This window comes from Triticum aestivum, chromosome 5A (assembly GCF_018294505.1).
Source record: "Triticum aestivum cultivar Chinese Spring chromosome 5A, IWGSC CS RefSeq v2.1, whole genome shotgun sequence".
In the NCBI taxonomy this organism is placed as follows: Eukaryota; Viridiplantae; Streptophyta; class Magnoliopsida; order Poales; family Poaceae; genus Triticum; species Triticum aestivum.
Window position 1 is genome coordinate 633,832,024 of NC_057806.1, and position 20,943 is coordinate 633,852,966.

Consider the following 20,943-nt stretch of genomic DNA (forward strand, 5'->3'; position numbering starts at 1 on the left):
TGTCAAGATCATATATATCAGAATGTATAGTTTTGATCTGGACATAATTATTGGCTTGCTGCGATGTTTTCGATCTCTGGAGAATTTATACATAGAGGTGATGATTTCATGCACATTGAAAGCCCGTATATATTGTACTAGAATTAACTGTTCAGCTGCCGTTCTTTCGACATACTCTCTTTTCAGACCTTAACTGTTTTCAATCTTCATGTCTACTTAGGCAGAACCACATGGAGAAAAACATATAACCAATCGTTGGCGTAATAAGCACAAGGATTTTCTCAGTTCTCATGACATTCGTTTGAGGACAATAACGATGGGACGACATGGCGTGCTCATCCGCCTCGGCGAGGAGGAGGCGGTGGTCCCGCCTCTGCTGGATACGGCGGTCCTCCGCGGCGATTGGTTGCGGGGCAGGCGCAAGGTCTTGCACCTGCTCACGCGTCTACATGTCGTCAAAGTTCATCTGCGCCCGTGGCCTCCGAAAGTGCCACGCTGCCATGTCATACGCGCGGACGGCCTCGTGAGCGGTCTCGAACGTCCCGAGCACAAGCCGTATAGTACCGGAGCGGCTCTCCGCATAGTACAAGCCGGGGGCGGAGGCGGACGCCGCGGAAGCCGGAGCTGCTCCGGGGGCGCGAAGGCATGGCCCGCGGCGCGGGGAGTAGGCGCGGCGGCGGTGGCGAGGCACTGGAGCCAAGGAAGAAGGGGGCGGCGGGGAAGAAGGAGGTGATGGATACGGCGGTTGGCGGGCGCCCCCGCGCTGGTTTTATAGAGCGCGCTGGCCGCCGGCGTGTCGCCGCTTTTTCACGTGCGCGCAATTTCTTTTAGCACCGGACTTTCGCGAGCCTGCTGGAGCGCGTTAAACGCGCTCGCGCGCGCAAAGGCGGCATCTTTTTCCGCGCACGCCAAAAACTAGCACGTCTGTTGAAGATTCTCTTAGGAACGACGAGTGCGTGTCCTCCCGGAAAAAAAGAAGCAAGTGGCCTGCGCGCGGGAGCCGGTCCGCTTGGGTCGCGCAAACGCACTTGTGGGCCCGGCCAAGACTCATGGTGGAGACAGCCGACACGTGTAGATGTTTACATGCGGATGTATAGAATCGTTTTCCTTTCCAAATCATGTTCGATCCTCCCTTTCCCTCGGACATGGAGCATGTGATCCCGAGGACTAGTGATCCCAGATGAACAGTAAAATCAGAAAAAATAGTAAAAATATTCAAAAAAATCTGAATTTTTTTCAAGAAACTTTGATGTTTTTTCTACATGCATGCCAATTTTCATGATGAAATGACATTTGTGGAGGTCTCGGCAAAAAAAACAAAATCATTCTCCAAAAAAAAACTGTTTTTGGAAGCATTTTGGAGCATCGATTTTTCTTTTTTACCGAGACCTTCATGAATGTTATTTTGTCATGAAATTTTGCACGCATGTAGAAAAAACATCTATGTTTGTTGCCAAAAATTCAAAAATTTTGAAATTTTAAATATTTTTTTTACTGTAGCAAAGGGTGCCTGTGAGCTCGAGCTCACAATAGCACTTTAGCTTTCCATCCCTTGACTCACCGACGTACCAACGCGTGTGGGCATTGCCTGTGTATATGCCGTGTGCGTGTCCGTGTAGGTTTAGGAGTTCCAAACTCGGGTTTGCTTGCTAGGTCGGTTAGCTCCTATATATACCCATGTATAAGATGCTTTGTGCCCGGACTATCTGAGACGAAAATAAGAAAAACTAGAGGGCGCCATAAATCAATAAAACTAGACAAAACCTGATCGAGATCTGCCCTTGTATACTCGATTGAAACCTAGCCGCCGCAAGCCATGGCGACCAAGGCGGCGCGTTCCCAGCCCCGCCACCCCCCTACTGGAGGATCTTCCCCGCAAGCCATGGCGACCAAGGCGGCGCGTTCCCAGCCCCCCCACCCCCCTCCTGGAGGATGTGCCCCGCACGCCATGGCGAAGGCGGCGCGTTCCCGGCCGTTCCTTATGATTGCCGACATTGTGAGCAACTACGACCTCCTCCGAGAACCTGGGTCGCTTGGCTTAGAGGTCGTGGAGTGCAAGAGGAGTGCCGTTGGCTGCGGGCCGACTGGCGTGCGCGTCTTGGAGGGCATCTCGCTCTACTTGGTCCGCGGCGGCGACGATGACGACCCGCTGCGCTACCCCCGGATGTGTATCCGCGTGTCCGACGAGGCGTTCGACCTCCTCAGCGCGGAGGTCGACGACAGGACGGCGCACTTCTGGGGAAGGAATCTCCGCATGTGCTGCCGCGTCTTCTCCATCCAAGGGGATGTCATGGTCATCAGCCTGGTGTTCGTCGCCAGCCACGATGCCAGACCTTTCCGGGCGTACTACCTCGTCTACGACTCCGCCACCGTGACCCTCTTCATGATCCCGTACCTGCCTCCGGATTGCCGAACCATCGCTACACGGTGCCCTCTCCCGGTGCGCCGCCAAGATGACGGACGCTATTCTCTGGCCTTCTTGGCCTGCAGATCCAACTGGGTGGGTGATGACGAGTCAGATGTTCTCTGCCTGTGGTCACTGCCGCCTCTGCCTCACAATATGAAGCCTCCGGCACTGCCGCGTCAGCAGAACGACATGGATCCGTGGGTGGCGAAGAGCCGTCGGCCTGCCGTTTCCGACCGCTTCAATGCGCACGTGGTCTTCTCGTCCAAGGACTATGCTTTCTGGGTCGATCTCATGCAAGGCATCTTCTACTGTAGCATCAGTGATGCTCTCAATGGTGGAGAGCCCGTGGATTTCAAGTATATCCCGTTGCCCAAGGACTGCAGCATGCCCACCGACATAATGGACGCGGTGCATGTGCACCGCAATATGGGCTTGGTCGGGGACTCCACCATCTGGTTCGTTGCCATCGAACCATCAGACAACAGTGCCAGACACACCAATGTGAAGGTTTGGACTATGGACCTCACACAGCTCATGTCCAAGAAGAAGACTAAGAAGTGGCAAAAACTTGGGGAGTTCAAAATGCAAAGTATCTGGCGGATGTATGCCTTCCGGAAGAAGGGGCTGCCGAGGACTGAACCCAGGTTTCCCGTCTGGAGGCAACAGCACGGCGGTAGCGTACTTTACATGCTGCTGCCTAGGCTCAACGACAGGCATGCCCACCTTGTTGGCATTCACGTGGGGTGCAGCACAAGTAAGATGCGTCTTCTGTCGTCCAGATCTCTCACCATTCCATGGATCGACCACCCTGTTGTGTTGCCTCTTGATTTCTTCACTCTGGGGGATACAGTCGTCTGAAGTATGCCTGCATGCACTAAGCTGCTAGTACATTTGAATTGCCATGTACAACCTTTTTTTTACTTGGTCAGTTTGTGTACTGGTAGTACACCACCTGCCTATTCTATTAACAGCAAGGAGCCCTTGCTTTTTTTTTTTGCGGGGGAGCAAGGAGCCATTGCTGATAAATGTACTTTGGTGAAATATTACTTGAAACATGTTAACGTATTTATTTCATTGATTACAGTTACTCCTGATAGTCAAAATCTCTATGTGAATTATGCTTACATTAGATTTTGAATTGCCTCATGGGCACTGCTGAAAACATTGACATCCTTGTGCCAATCAAGGATGAGGACAGGTACCATTAGACATGTCTAGAATCTCACATATTCTAATTCTCGCTCCCATTCTTTTCTCTGGATTTTGTTAAAGGGACTGCTACAAATTATCTGACTGATTTTGGTAGCCGTCCAATCCCATCCTCTCCAATTGTTGGATGGGTCAACGCTCCATTGCTTTTTTCTCCCCCCGCATCGGTGCCTCGATCGCTCCGTCATAGAAAACAAGGCATTCGTCCCGGTTCGTAAGGGCCTTTAGTCTCGGTTGTGCAACCGGGACAAAGAAATCGGGACTAAATGCCCCAACTTTTAGTCTCAGTTGTGTTACGAACCGGGACTAAAGGGGCTCCACGTGGCCACCGTGGAAAGGCCAGGCAGGAGGATATTTAGTCACAGTTGTTAACACCAACTGGGCTAAAAGGCAGCGCTGGGGTTTATGGGTTTTTTTGAAAGGAGGGGTTTAGGGTTTTGGAGGGTTAGTGGTTTCATATTGTGTTTCCCATTTCCTTTTTTGTTTATCATTCAATAATTTTTCATTTAGGGTTTTCATTCTTATTTTATGTTTTCCATTCAACTCGACACTAGCTACTACATATAGCAATGAAGGTACACAACATCGTCATGAATATAGAGAAGTGACCTCTTTTTCTCCGTGCTTGGTCGAACAAAGTTTTCGTATATCTATTCGACGCTACTACGTATAGTACACGTTCATGCATATATACAATATATAACATATCTTGCGATTCCTAATATGTAATTGCCAAACACTAGTAGAAAACAGGGCTATCGTTCGGGCCTGGCCAACCCATTAGTCCCGGTTCTTCACGAACTTGGACCCATGGGGGGGGGGGGCGATTAGACCCGGTTCATGAGCCCAGGGGGCCGGCCGGGGCCTCGTGGGCATTGGTCCCGGTTCGTCTGGACCCATTTGTCTCGGTTCTAGGCACGAACCGGGACGAATGGTCCTCGCTCCTGGCCCATATCCATTGGTACCGGTTCATGCCTTGAACCGGTGTAGAAGGGGGGCTTTAGTTCCGGTTCGTGGCACGAACCGGCACAAATAAATTGCCTATATATACCCATCGCCGCGGCAGGGCACTCCACAGTGCTCTGTTTTTTCAAGCCGGCGAGGGGAGGGCATTTGGGTGCTCTAGTTCACCTCCTATGCACATGAGGTGTTCGATGACATGCCCGAGCCACACTAGTTAAGCTTTCTCCTCTCGAAGCTCGACCTCGGAGCTTCATTTTTCTCGAGATTTGTCTAGATTTAGCGGTCTGTCATGCCCCGTCCCCGTTTTCACCGCCGTTGATCACCCGCGCCAATCTCGTCGCCGGCACCACCGTGGTGAGCCTCTTGTTCTTATCTTCTTTCTGATACTTGTCTGATTTTCTTACTTTAGATAGATATTTGTCTGATTTTCTTACTTTTGACACACATAATTATATATAATGCACGCAGATGAATCGGCAATGGATGTATGGTGACAGACACACCTCTGAGTACATTAAGGGTGTGCATAATTTTCTCGAAGTGGCTGAGGCAAACAAGCAGAATGGTTTTTTTGTTGTCCATGCACTAAATGTGGGAATACGAAGTCTTATTCTGACCGGAAAATCCTTCACACCCACCTGCTTTACAAGGGTTTCATGCCACACTATAATGTTTGGACGAGGCACGGAGAAATAGGGGTTATGATGGACGACGACGAAGAAGAAGAGGACGATGACAACTATGTGCCCCCTGAATACGGTGATGCTGCAACGGGGGGAGCTGCTGAAGATCAAGAGGAACCAGACGATGTGCCCGATGATGCTGCAATGGGGGAAGCTGCTGAAGATCAAGAGGAACCAGATGATGTGCCCGATGATGATGATCTCCGCCAGGTCATTGTCGATGCAAGGACGCAATGCGAAAGTCGAAAGGAGAAGATGAAGTTCGATCGCATGTTAGAGGATCCCAAAAAAAGGGTTGTACCCCAATTGCGAAGATGGTAACACAAAACTGGGTATCGTAGTGGAATTGCTGCAGTGGAAGGCAGAGAATGCTGTGCTTGACAAAGGATTTGAGAAGCTATTGAAAATATTGAAGAAGAAGCTTCCAAAGGATAATGAATTGCCCGACAGTACATATGTAGCAAAGAAGGTCGTATGCCCTCTAGGATTGGAGGTGCAGAAAATACATACATGCCCTAATGACTGCATCCTCTACTGCGGTGCGTACGAGGATTTGAATGCATGCCCGGTATGCGGTGCATTGCGGTATAAGATCAGACGAGATGAACCTGGAAATGTTGACGGCGAGCCCCGCAGGAAGAGAGTTCTTGCGAAGGTGATGTGGTATGCTCCTATAATACCACGGTTGAAATGACTGTTCAGAAACAAAGAGCATGCCAAGTTGATGCGATGGCACAGTGAGGACCGTAAGAAAGACGGGAAGTTGAGAGCACCCACTGACGGGTCGCAGTGGAGAAAAATCGAGAGAGAGAGTACTGGGCTGAGTTTGCACGTGACCCAAGGAACATATGGTTTGGTTTAAGCGCGGATGGCATTAATCTTTTCGGGGAGCAGATCAGCAATCACAACACCTGGCCCATGAATCTATGTATGTATAACCTTCCTCCTTGGATGTGCATGAAGCGGAAGTTCATTATGATGCCAGTTCTCATCCAAGGCCCTAAGCAACCCGGCAACAACATTGATGTGTACCTAAGGCCATTAGTTGAAGAACTTTTATAGCTGTGGAATGGAAATGGTGTACGTGCATGGGATGAGCACAAACAGGAGGAATTTAACCTGCACGCGTTGCTGTTTCTAACCATCAACGATTGGCCCGCTCTCAGTAACCTTTCAGGACAGACAAACAAGGGATACCACGCATGCACGCACTATTTAGCTGACACCGAAAGTATATACCTGGGAAGCTGCAGGAAGAATGTGTACCTGGGCCATCGTCGATTTCTTCCGACCAACCATCAATGTCGAAAGAAAGGCAAGCATTTCAAAGGCGAGGCAGATCACCGGAAGAAGCCCGCCATGCGTACCGGTGATCACGTACTTGCTATGGTCAATGATTTACACATAAGCTGTTCCGAGTGACGCTGAGGGACACGGACCCATGTGGAAGAAGAAATCTATATTTTGGGACCTACCCTACTGGAAAGACCTAGAGGTCCGCTCTTCGATCGACGTGATGCATGTGACGAAGGACCTTTGCGTGAACCTGCTAGGCTTCTTGGGTGTGTATGGGAAGACAAAAGATATAGCTGAGGCACGGGAGGACCTGCAACATTTGCACGAAAAAGACGGCCTGCCTCCAAAGCAGTAAGAAGGTCCTGCCAGCTACGCTCTTACCAAAGAAGAGAAGGAAATCTTCTTTGAATGCCTGCTTAGTATGAAGGTCCCGACTGGCTTCTCGTCGAATATAAAGGGAATAATAAATATGCCAGAGAAAAATTTTCAGAACCTAAAGTCTCATGACTTCCACGTGATTATGACGCAACTGCTTTCGGTTGCATTGAGGGGGCTTCTACCGGAAAACGTCTGATTAGCCATTGTGAAGCTATGTGCATTCCTCAATGCAATCTCTCAGAAGGTGATCGATCCAGAAATCATACCAAGGCTAAGGAGTGATGTGGTGCAATGTCTTGTCAGTTTCGAGCTGGTGTTCCCACCATCCTTCTTCAATATCATGACGCACGTCCTAGTTCATCTAGTTGACGAGATTGTCATTCTGGGCCCCGTATTTCTACACAATATGTACCCCTTTGAGAGGTTCATGGGAGTCCTAATGAAATATGTCCGTAACTGCGCTAGGCCAGAAGGAAGCATCTCCATGGGCCATCAAACAGAGGATGTCATTGGGTTTTGTGTTGACTTCATTCCTGGCCTTAAGAAGATAGGTCTCCCTAAATCGCGGTATGAGGGGAGACTGACAGGAAAATGCACGCTTGGAGGGGAATCAATAATATGCAGGGATGTATATTCTTGGTCTCAAGCACACTACACAGTTCTACACAACTCTACCTTGGTGACCCCGTATGTCGATGAACAGAAGAACAGTCTGTGCTCCAAACACCCGGAGCAGTGCGAAGACTGGATTACATGTGAACACATCAGGACTTTCAGCAGTTGGTTGGAAACACGTCTCAGATGTGAAAACACTGTTTGGGATGACCTGTACTCATTGTCCAGGGGACCATCTTCGACTGTAATGATTTGGAAAGGATACGAGATAAATGGGAATACATTTTACACGATCGCCCAAGATCAAAAGAGCACCAACCAAAACAGCGGTGTCCGCTTTGATGCAGCAACCGAGAGGGGAAATGACACATATTATGGTTACATAGTGGACATATGGGAACTTGACTACAGAGTAGATTTTAAGGTCCCTTTGTTTAAATGCAAATGTGTCAATCTGTCAGGAGGCGGGGTACAGGTAGACCCACAGTACGGAATGACAACAGTGGATCTGAACAATCTTGGGTACATTGACGAACCGTTCGTCCTAGCCAATGATGTGGGACATGTTATCTATGTGAAGGACATGTCTACCAAACTGAGAAAAAGAAAAAATAAGGAAGCGAATACATCAGACGATGAGCCAAAGCGCCACATAGTTCTTTCAGGAAAAAGGGACATCGTGGGAGTGGAGGGCAAGACAAACATGTCCGAAGATTATGAAAAGTTTCATGAAATTCCTCCCTTCAAAGTCAAGGCTGACCCAAGCATCTTGATAAACGATGAAGATTATCCATGGTTACGGCGCAATAAGCAAATGACACATGCGAAGAAAAAGTGAAGACTTTCTCCCGCAACTATTATGATGATACCATGCCAACTTTGTAACAGACGAGTATGATACCATTGTCCGTTTTGTACATGCACATGCTATGTGGGTGAAATTATGATACCATGCCAACTTTCAACTTTTTCAGACTTCATTTGAAATGCTTTAATGTCTTATGGTTCGGCCCTTGTAATACCATTATTCAAATTTTAACTATTCAAATTTGAAAACTAATGGCACTAACAGAAAGTTTTTAATTTTTTCTAAAACTAACGGCACTAACAGAAAGTTTATAATTTTTCTGACCTAAAAGCAAAAAGAATTAAAAAATAAAGCAAAAAACAAAAGAAAATAAATAATGCAAAAAACAAAAAAAACTGGAAAAAACTATTTTTATAGTAAAGTGAATCACAAACTTGTGATTCACACAAATTTCAAAGAATTCAAATTTTAACTATTAAATTTGAAAACTAATGACAGTAACAGAAAGTTTATAATTTTTCTAAAACTAATGGCACTAACAGAAAGTTTATAATTTTGCTGACCTAAAAGCAAAAAGAATAAAAAAAAGCAAAAAACAAAAGAAAATAAATAATGCAAAAAACAAAACAAAAAAACTGGAAAAAGTAAAGTTAATCACAAACTTGTGATTCACACAAATTTCAAAGAATTCAAATTTTAACTATTCAAATTTGAAAACTAATGGCACTAACAGAAAGTTTATAATTTTTCTAAAACTAATGGCAACAACAAAAAGTTTATAATTGTGCTAACCTAAAAGCAAAAAAAATTAAAAAAGCAAAAAACGAAAGAAAATAAATAATGCAAAAAACAAAACAAAAGAAATGGAAAAGGCTATTTTTATAGTAAAGTTAATCACAAACTTGTGAGTCACACAAATTTCAAAGAATTCAAATTTTAACTATTCAAATTTGAAAACTAATGGCACTAACAGAAAGTTTACAATTTTTCTGACCGAAAAGCAAAACGAATTAAAAAATAAAGCAAGAAACAAAAGAAAATAAATAATGCAAAAAACAAAACAAAAAAACTGGAAAAAAAATTAAAAAAACTGCCACCTATTGGGCCACCAAGGCCTGAATACGACTAGAAACCCAACCTGGGCCAGGATTCAGGCCCGCAAAAGGCCTAATAGGCCCACAGACAGCATAGTGTGAGATTAGGCCCGTAAGCCTGCATTTGAGAGGACCTCGAGAGGGCAGCCGCAGTGGAGGTTATAAACCACTCCGAGCCCCTCTCAACTAGCGAGGTAGGACTAAACTTTTGGCCGCGGGCAGCGCAAGGCCTTTGGTCCCGGTTGGTGGCACCAACCGGTACTAAAGGGGGCATTGGTCCCGGTTCGTGGCACCAACCAGGATCAATGCTCCTCGCCCCTGGCCCATGACCATTAGTCCCGGTTTGTGCCACAAACCGGGACTAAAGGGTTGGTCCTCGTTGCAGGCAGAGTTTAGTCCCACCCCGCCAACCAAAGGGGCCTCACACCGGTTTATAAGCCCTTCCCTCTCTGCCTTGTTGAGCTCCTCTCAGAGTGAAAATAGATGCCCTAATAGACAAAAGTTTAACCTAAATTCAGAGTGAATTTCTCTGAAATTCATAGAAATTTACTATGAATTTAGGTTGAATTTTCTCTATAAGCACATCTATTCTCATTTTTTAGTAAGTTAATCACAAACACACAAATTTCAAAGAATTCAAATTTTAACTATTCAAATTTGAAAACTAATGGCACTAACAGAAAGTTTACAATTTTGCTGACCTAAAAGAAAAAGAATTAAAAAATAAAGCAAAAAAGAAAAGAAAATAAATAATGCAAAAAACAAAACAAAAAACAGGAAAAAACTATTTTTCTAGTAAAGTTAATCACAAACTTGTGATTCACATAAATTTCAAAGAATTCAAATTTTAACTATTCAAATTTGAAAACTAATGGCACTAACAGAAAGTTTGTAATTTTGCTGACCTAAAAGAAAAAATAATTAAAAAATAAAGCAAAAAACAAAAGAAAATAAATAATGCAGAAAACAAAACAAAAAAACTAGAAAAAAACTATTTTTCTAGTAAAGTTAATCACAAACTTGTGATTCACATAAATTTCAAAGAATTCAAATTTTAACTATTCAAATTTGAAAACTAATGGCACTAACAGAAAGTTTACAATTTTGCTGACCTAAAAGCAAAAAGAATTAAAAAATAAAGCAAAAAACAAAAGAAAATAAATAATGCAAAAAAGAAAACAAAAAAATAGGAAAAAAACTATTTTTCTAGTAAAGTTAATCACAAACTTGTGATTCACACAAATATCAAAGAATTCAGATTTTAACTATTCACATTTGAAAAATAATGGCACTAACAGAAAGTTTATAATTTTTATAAAACTAATGGCACTAACAGAAAGTTTATAATTTTTCTGACCTAAAAGGAAAAAGAATTAAAAAATAAAGCAAAAAACAACAGAAAATAAATAATGCAAAAAAAAAACAAAAAAACTGGAAAAACAAAAAAAACTGCCGCCTATTGGGCCACCACGGCCTGAATACGAATAGAAACCCAACCTGGGCCAAGATTCAGGCCCGTAGAAGGCCCAATAGGCCCACAGGCAAAGCAGTGTCAGATTAGGCCCATAGGCCTGCAGTTCACAAGAGTTCGAGAGGGAGGAGGTAGCGGAGCTTATAAACAGGTGTTGGGCGCTCTCAACTAGCGAGGTGGGACTAAACTCCCACCACCATGCCGCTGTGCAAGGCCACTGGCCCCGGTTGGTGGCACGAACCGGGAGCAATGCCCACCTTTGGTCCCGGTTCGTGGCACCAACCGGGACCAATGCCCACCTTTAGTCCCGGTTGGTGCCACTAACCGGGACCAAAGGCCTCTGCTTCCCGCCCTTTGGGCTGCTGAAAAGAGGCCTTTGGTCTCGGTTGGTGGCACCAACCGGGACTAAAGGAGGCATTGGTCCCCGTTGGTGCCACGAACAGGGACCAGTGCTCTTGGTATATAACCAGGACTTGTGAAAATTTTAGTTTCTCATTGACCATTTGCCCCCGACGACGCCGAGCTCATCGATGCCGCCAGGCTACCCCGACGCCGTCCGCCGCCCCTGCCGTCGCCCCCGACCGCGCCATCGCCGTCGCCGTCGCCCGCGCCTCGACGTCTCCGTCGCCGTCGCCAACGTCGTCCCCGAGCCCGCGTGCCCCTGCCCTCGCCCCCGAGCGTGCCTTCACCGTCGTCGTCCCCAAGCCTTCCTCGTCGCTGACGCCACCTCGCTGTGAGCGCCGCCCCGTTCCCCTGCTCCTCCCCTTGTACTGGCCGCCGTCGCCGCCGCGCACTGCCACCACACCGCCGCACCTGCCCTGCGCGGCCGCCGCGCGCCGCCCCTGCCTTGCGCGGCCGCCGCGTGCCATCCCGCCATGCGCCGCCCCTGCTCTGAGCGGCCGCCGCGCGCCGCCCCTGCTCTGAGCGGCCGCCGCGCGCCGCCCCTGCCCTGCGCGGCCGCCGCACGCCGCCCCCGCCCTTGCTCTGAGTATATGTGTATGTATATGTTTATGTATGTAGCTATGTGTATCTATATGTTCAAAATGTATAAAACATTGTTCAGAGCATGTTTTTGTTCATATATGTATTTTTTTGTTCATATGTGTATTAATGTTTTTTCCATATATGTAATTTTTCTGGTTGTAAAATTTATAATATGCTAAATATATTTGTCAAAAATGTTGTTTTGTTCATAGAAAGTTTTTTTGTTCATATATAGAAAGTTAGAAGAAAATAAATAAGAAGAGGAAGAAAGAAGAAAATTTTGTTCATATATATATATATATAGAAAGTTTTTTGTTCATAGAAAGTTTTTTGTTCATATATAGAAAGTTAAAAGAAAATTTAGAATATGCTAAAATTTAGAAGAAAAAGAAGGATAGGAAAAAAGAAAATAAGAAGAGGAAGAAAGAAGAAGGGGAGAGGAAGAAGAGGAGAAATAAATAAGAAGAGGAAAAAAGAAGAAAAAATAGAGGAGAAGAAGAAAGGAATAGAGGAGAAGAAGAAGAAATAGAAAAAAAAATTCTATTTCTTCTTCTTCTCCTCTATTCCTTTCTTCTTCTCCTCTTTTTTTCTTTTTTTTCTTCGATCTTCTCCTATATTCCTTTCTTCTTCTCCTCTTTTTATTTCTTCTTCGTTTTCTTATGTTTTATCAGGTCTGTCGTCGTCGATATACCCCTCCCGATAACTTCAACACGTGGGGGGGGGGTCGATATACCCCCTCCCCGATAATATTTTTTTCGTGTACGTATGTCGTGTCGATATGAACTCCCGATAACTTCAACACGTGGGGGGGGGGGTCGATATACCCCCTCCCGATAACTTCAACACGAGGGGGGTCGATATACCCCCTCCCGATAACTTCAACACGTGGGGGGTCGATATACCCCCTCCCGATAACTTCAACACGAGGGGGGGTCGATATACCCCGTGTCCCGATAACTTCAACACGAGGGGGGGGGGTTCGACCTACCCCCTCCCCGATAACATTATTTTCCCATGTATGTATGTCCTCGTTGTCGATATAACCCCCTCCTGGATAACTTCGACCGTGATAACTTATACCCTAGAAAAAAACGATGTCGGTCTCCTATCCCCTCCCGCCACATGCTGTCATGTTTGTGTAATAATTGCCATGTTGTAATATTTGCAGAAACACTGGAGTTCGGACGAGACGAGGAACAAGAACATGTGTTGGGGGACATAATCTTAGCCGGAGGTGATGTCATGTCATATCTTAACGACAATGATGGTATGGAAGCAGAATAGGGTGAAGAAGAAGCAGGCTACGGTGATCGAAGAATGGAGGAGGAAACACATGATTATGATGGCTCCGGTGACCCAATGCTGGTGCAAGAAGGAGCCCGTGATGACGGCTCGGGTGACCGAACAGAGTCCGGCCAGGTAAATATATTAGTTAAGCCTGTGATGACTAGCTAATTGATGCATTCATTGTTTTGGTATGTACACATATTAATTAACTCTCGTCTAATTCTTCTTTTTTCTAGCCCTCCGGATCGAGCACAACTTCGGTAAAGAGACGAGGCCCCAGGAAAAAGTTGCACTCGGATGAAAGGTTTGAGATCACAAAAATCACACGCGATGGCATGCCGATTGAACCCATCCGGACAAAGGATGCATTTTCTGCTCAGTGCGGGGTTCTTGTTAGGGACAAGATCTCGATCAACATCCAGCAATGGTATAAGCCTAAGAACAAAGACCCTGAGGTGTCTTATGTCAATGATATGCAGAAAGATGATCTTTGGACTTAGCTGAAGGCAAATTTCACCCTACCGCCAGAGGAGGATCCGGAGAAGCCAGTTAAAGAGCAATTAATCAAGTCTCATGCTCTTCAGAAGATGGCAGAGCTATTCAGGAGGTGGAAGAATGAGCTAAAAACGTTTGTCGACAACGAAGAGACACCATAATTTATCGGCAGAGATGAGAAGATCAGAGATCACTGGCCTGCATTTGTGGCCTACAAGATATCGGAAAAGAGTAAGAAGATGTCGGCGACAAACAAGAAAAATGCTGCAAAGAAGAAGCTTCACCATCGCATGGGGTCAGGTGGCTACCTCAAAGCCCGGCCTAAGTGGGCCAAGGCTGAGAATGATTTGCTTGATAAAGGGATCGAACCAGAGACAATGAACTGGCCAGACCGTTGCCGGACTTGGTTCTTCGGGGCTGACGGAACCGTGGACCCTATATCAGGGAAATGCGTTTGGACGGATGAGCAAATGAACGTACCAGTCAAGAAGCTAAAACACTATATTGATGCAGCGCAGCAAGGGACGTTCATTCCAGGCAGAGAGAACGATGAGCTCACAATGGCCCTCGGGAATCATGAGCACCCTGGACGGACAGGAGGCACGCCAGGCTCCATTCCGTGGAGGGCTGGTTTTCCGGACGCAGGCGGTTACAAATGCTAGGAGAGGAGGAAAAAAGTGCAGCAGACCCAAATGCAGGCGCTGCACGCAAGGGTACAAGCGGTAGAGGAACGAGAAGCAAATCGCAGCAAACGAACTGCCGAAGCTTCCCCCGAAGCTACCCCGCCATCTCAGCGGAGAAGCGGCATGGCTTCCACCGAGCTGCTTCAGCCGGAGCATGTCTTGACGGCTCCTGCTAGCTATCCCGTGGATGCTATCATGGAGTCTCAAAATTTCCACCTTATGACACAATGGATGAATTTGAAGGTCAAGGCGGTTGTTGGCTCTGTTTTTCCTACTGAACCGAACGCAACTTTTCACTGCCGGCCGATTCCCGAAGGATATGCTAGGGTGATGGTGGATGAAATAACAGAGGGATTGGAGGACCTCCAGCTTGACCACCCTACTGGTGAAGGGGAGACTCGGCTGGGTTCTGCTCTGAAGACTCCATGCCTATGGCGAAAGGAGCTCATCAACCTTCCGAACTGGACGCCTCCGCCTCCTCCTCCGGCGAGTCAGGGCACTCCACCTCCTCCACCGCCTCCTCCTCCGATGAGTGACGATCAGGGCACTCGGCCTCCTTCTCCGGCGCGTGGCGGCACTCCGCCTCCTTCTCTGCCTGTGCCGGCATGCCCTAGTAGCCAGCCTCCTCCTTCTCCGCCTCGTCAACAAGGGGGGAAGAGACCCGCCGCCGCTCCGGCTGCTCCAGCGCGTCGTAGTCCTTCTCCTCCTCCTCATAAGCAAGGAAAGAAGATAGCCGCAGCCGCTCCGTCTGCTCTGCCGGCGTCTAGCAGTACATCCAGAGGCGGAGGCAATACAGATTCGGTCCTTCTCTGAAGACTCCAGAGAAGTTATCATATGAGAGGACCCCGGAGGAGAATGCCGAGATCGCGCAAGAAGAAGTGAGGAACTTCCTTGAAGGGGTGAGAGCAAAGAAACATCCACCTCCGGAGGAGAAGGTAGATCCGGTGAAAGCGAAGCGCACTCTGGCTGCCCTGAAAAAACCAGCAAAGTCTCCGCCGAAAGGCAACTATGAGAGCATTATTGAAAAGTCATTTGTCGAAGCGGAGCGGTCGGGAAGTACTATCAGTGATCAAAGGTTAAAAGAACGACGAGCTGGGAAAAAATTCCCCAGCTCGGCGAACAAGCAAACAAATCGTGCCCCCCACTCAAGGTGCCTACTAATGATCCGAGGATGGTGCCCGGTTATAGCAATCTTGGAGATTACCTGCCCGATGATGTACATTATGAGTTCTTGGAGGTGGGGGAACACAAATACGAGTACGAGAAGCCTCTCGTCAAAGATGAAAGATCTCTAACAACGATGATGCGAGGATTCCATGATTGGTACATGAAAACCTGCAGAGAGTCTGGGGGGAGGAATACTTTGACGTTGAGAGTTAGAGAGGAGCATGACCTCGTCGGAAATTGAACTGTTGAATGTTCCATTTGAGGAGTTCTTCCAGTTTTTCAATCAAAAGGCCCTCGATAAAGCAACGGTCACTTGCTACTATCTGTAAGTAGTACTACTTCTGCCATTAAGTCTCTCTATATAGGTCAGCTCTTTCATTGCATGTATTTATAATTATCCTCACTATACTATGCAGATTGAAGATCGCCGAATTGAAGAGAAGACAAATTGGTGATATTGGGTTCATTAACACAAATCTCATAGATGCAACTAAGGTTAAATATCATGCCGACGATACCGAGGCCAACTTGCTACGATCGTTGGTAATAAATGAAAACAAAGATATAATACTCTTTCCTTACAACTTCAAGTGAGTGTTACTATCTTGTGCATATTTGGTTTCCCTTATTAGTCCAGGTTATTGTAATGTAATTGATGAGTTATGCATGCGTGCACAGGTTCCACTATATTCTCCTAGAGATTAAGCTTGAGCAGGGACTAGTAACCGTCTTAGACTCGAGACGAAAAGATCCCCAGGACTATGCGGACATGACTCAAATGCTCGAGAAGTAAGTTAAATCGATCATTATCCACCATATCAGCAACTTTGTTCATTTCCTGATATCAAGTAATTGTTTTCTTTGTCTAGCTGGGTTTGGAAAAATTCACCAAAAAAGCTCTGGGACTGCCGAAGAAGCTGCAATTTAGACACCCGAAAGTAAGTACTATAGTAACATGTTCCGCGCATCTCCTAGTGATTCAAGAGCTAGTTTCATCAATACCATTTGGCATGCTTGCTTATCAGTTTGATTGACCTCTATTTCTTGTAAAGTGGTTGTGGCAGGAACAAGGGAATGATTACTGTGGATACTACGTTTGCGAGTCCATCCGCCACACGACCTGTGAACGAGGGTACCCTAACGAACAATATGAAGTGCGTAAGCAATAATATTCACAATTTTATTTTATTACCATCATTTGTGTTGAGTTTCATTTATTCATATATATATATATATATATATATATATATATGTGTGTGTGTGTGTGTGTGTGTGTGTGTGTGTGTGTGTGTGTTGACCCCCTTCTTCAAATTAGATCTTTCGGATGCGGGATGAACTCCTAGCACCGGCTCGTATGCGAGCAATTCAAGAGGAATTGGCGGCATTCTTCCTTGACCACGTGATCGCTGAAGACGGAGAATACTATGTGGATCATGTGTTCGTATATAATTAGGATATTATATTGTAAGAGATAATTATTGTGTATATGTAGCCGGTAGTGTCGGATAGATATACGAGAACTTGTTGTTCGACCAATCTCTCGGAGAAGGAGAGGTGGTCGATATTACTTCTCTCTGTATGCATATATGTTCATGACGATCTTTTGTTTCCTTCATTTGCTTACTAGCTAGCTAGCGTGTCTAGTCCTCTCTATATGTATATAGTACATAGCGTCGACCAAGCATGGACATAAGAGAGGACACTTCTCTCAATTAATTAGCTAGCTAAAACAATATATGAAACACCTAAATTAACCTCCCAAAACCCCCACCCCCCCTTAAAAAAAACAAAAACCTCAGCCCCTGAAATGCTGACGCGTGGATGCCTATTGGTCCTGGTTGGTGCCACCAACCGGGATCAAAGGCAAAAAAACCAAAAACCTCAGCCCCTGAAATGCTGACGCGTGGATGCCTATTGGTCCCGGTTGGCGCCACCAACCAGGATCAAAGCCCCTCCTGCCTGGGCTTGGCGCACCGGCCACGTGGAGGCCCATCTGTCCCGGTTCCTGTTTGAACCGGGACTAAAGGGCCAGGGCATTAGTAAAGACCCTTTAGTCTCGGTTCAAAAACCGGGACAAAAGGCCCTTACCAACCGGGACAGAAGACCCTTTTTCTATTAGTGGAGGAATCGCATCCGACATAATTATCCATCACTGATCCATTGCCTATGAGCTTTTCACATATTGATCTTTGCTTAGTTACTTTTCCATTGCCACCATTACCGTTACTTCCATATTACTTTGCTACTAAATACTTTGATGCAGATATTAAGTCGTTCAGGTGCGGTTGAATTGACAACTCATACGTTAATACTTGAGAATATTCTTTGGCTCCCCTTGTGTCGAATCAATAAATTTGGGTTGAATACTCTTCCCTCGAAAACTGTTGCGATCCCCTATACTTGTGGGTTATCAAGACTATTTTCTAGCGCCGTTGCCGGGGAGCATAGCTCTATTCTTTGAGTCACTTGGGATTTATATATGTTGATCACTATGAGGAACTTGAAAGATGAAAGAACCAAGATTTTTTCCTCAACTACGAGGGGAGATAAGGAACTGCCATCTAGCTCTGCACTTGATCTACCTTCTGTTTTGAGTAATCTTGCGACACCTACACCTGCTATTGATTCTAATATATCACATGTTATAGATGATGCCACTTCTACTTTGCATGATAGTTATGATGAAACTACTTCTATGCTTGATAATATTGTGCCATTACGTGAATTTCTTGATGAACAACTTGCTAGGGTTAGAGAGAATGAAATTATTGAAACTGATAATATTGATGAAAGTGATGATGAAGATTCTCCCCCTAGATATGAATTGTCTGATGTGCCTCAGGGTTATGTTATGGATGAAGAAACTGCTAGAGATCTTTTAGCTTGCAAAGATAGATATGATCTTAAGAAACTCTTAGCTAACCTGAAAGAAAAATATTTGAATGATAGAATGAAATATGACCCTGCTTTTGCTACTTCACCTATCTGTATCTCTGATAAGGATTATTATTTTTCTGTCGATCCTGAGATAATTACTTTGGTTGAATCTGATCCTTTTTATGGCTATGAATCTGAAACTGTTGGGGCACATCTTACTAAATTGAATGATATAGCCACCCTATTCACTAATGAGGAAAAAAATCGTTACTACTATATCCTTAAGTTATTTAAGTTCTCATTAAAGGGTGATACTAAAATATGGTTTAATTCTCTTGATCCTGGTTGTGTGCGTAGTCCACAAGATATGATTTATTACTTCTCTGCTAAATATTTCCCCGCTCATAAGAAACAAGCCGCCTTAAGGGAAATATATAATTTTGTGCAAATTGAAGAAGAGAGTCTCACACAAGCTTGCGGGAGGCTTCTCCGATTACTTAATTCTTTGCCCGATCATCCTCTCAAGAAAAATGAAATACTTGATATCTTTTATAATGGACTAACCGATGCTTCCAGAGACCACCTGGATAGTTGTGTTGGTTGTGTTTTCAGGAAAGAACTGTTGATCAAGCTGAATTGCTATTGAATAATATGTTGAGTAATGATAATGATTGGACACTTCCTGAACCAACTCCTAACCCAACTGTGAAGAAAAGGTGTATTCTATTTCTCAGTCCTGAAGATATGCAAGCGGCAAAGAAATCTATGAAAGAAAAAGGTATTAAAGCTGAAGATGTTAAGAATTTACCACCTATTGAGGAAATACATGGTCTTGATAACCCGACACAGGTAGTAAAGGTAAATTCTCTCTATAGATTTGATGAAGGTGATATTCCTCGTAATAAGTCTTCTAGCCAATGCTCGGATGAGTTTGATAATTTTATTTTTAAACAAGAAAACTTCAATGCTTATGTTAGTAGACAATTGAAACATAATGCTTATATGATTGAGCACTCGAGTGATTATATGTCTAGAGTTAAAGGTGAGCTTAAACTTATTACTAAACATGCTTCTATGGTTACCACTCAAGTAGAACAAGTGCTTAAAGCTCAGAATGATTTTCTCAAAGAATTAAATAATAAGAAAAATGATAATGTTGTTAGAGTTGTGACTAGGGGGGGTAGAATGACTTAGGAACCTTTGTATCCTGCGGGCCACCCTAAGAGAATTGAGCAAGATTCTCAGAGAACTAATGTTGATGCACCTAGTCCTTCTAAGAAGAAGAAAAAGAAAAATGATAGGACTTTGCATGCTTCTAGTGAACCTGTTGTTGACACACCTGAGAATCCCAATGATATTTCTATTTCGGATACTGAAACACAATTGGGTAATGAAGATGAACCTAGTGATAATGTTATTAATTATGTTCATGTTGATGCTCAACCTATCAATAACAATGGTGAAGAAATTGAACCTGCTGTTGATCTTGATAACCCACAATCAAAGAATCAACGTTATGATAAGAGAGACTTTGTGGCTAGGAAGCATGGTAAAGAAAGACAACCATGGGTTCAGAAACTCATGCCTTTTCCTCCAAAACCATCCAAGAAAAAGGATGATGAGGATTTTGAGCGCTTTGCTGAAATGATTAGACCTATATTTTTGCGTATGCATTTGACTGATATTCTTAAAATGAATCCTTATGTTAGTATATGAAAGATATTGTTACAAATAAAAGGAAGATACCGGAAGCTGAAATTTCCACCATGCTTGCTAATTATAATTTTAAGGGTGGAATACCAAAGAAACTAGGAGATCCCGGAGTGATACGTCTCCAACGTATCTATTATTTTTGATTGCTCCATGCTATATTATCTTCTATTTTGGACATTATTGGGCTTTATTATCCACTTTTATATTATTTTTGGGACTAACCTATTAACCGGAGGCCCAGCCCAGAATTGTTGTTTTTTTTTGCCTATTTTAGGGTTTCAAAGAAAAGGAATATCAAACGGAGTCCAGACGGAATGAAACCTTCGGGAACGTGATTTTTGGAATGAACAAGATCCAGGAGACTTGGACCCTACATCAAGCAACCAACAGGGAGGCCACGAGGTAGGAGGGCACGCCTACCCCCCAGGCGCGCCCTCCACCCTCGTGGCCCCTGATATGTCTCCAACGTATCTATAAGTTTTGATTGCTCCATGCTATATTATCTACTGTTTTGGACTATATTGGGCTTTATTTTCCAATTTTATATTATTTTTGGGACAAACCTATTAACCGGAGGCCCAGCCCAGAATTGCTGTTTTTTGCCTATTTCAGTGTTTTGAAGAAACGGAATATCAAACGGAGTCCAAACGGAATAAAACCTTCGGGAATGTGATTTTCTCACCGAACGTGATCCAGGAGACTTGGACCCTACTCCAAGGAGTCAAAGAGGCGGTCACGAGGGTGGGGGGCATGCCCCCCTAGGGCGCGCCCCCTGCCTCATGGGCCCCTCGGAGCTCCACCGACGTACTCCTT

General features: G+C 44.9%; 1 pseudogene; it reads left to right on the forward strand.

Annotated features, from left to right (window-relative positions):
• The first annotated feature begins 1,816 nt into the window (after positions 1–1,816).
• Positions 1,817–16,029, forward strand: LOC123101675 (uncharacterized; annotated as a pseudogene).
• Positions 16,030–20,943: the final 4,914 nt, after the last annotated feature.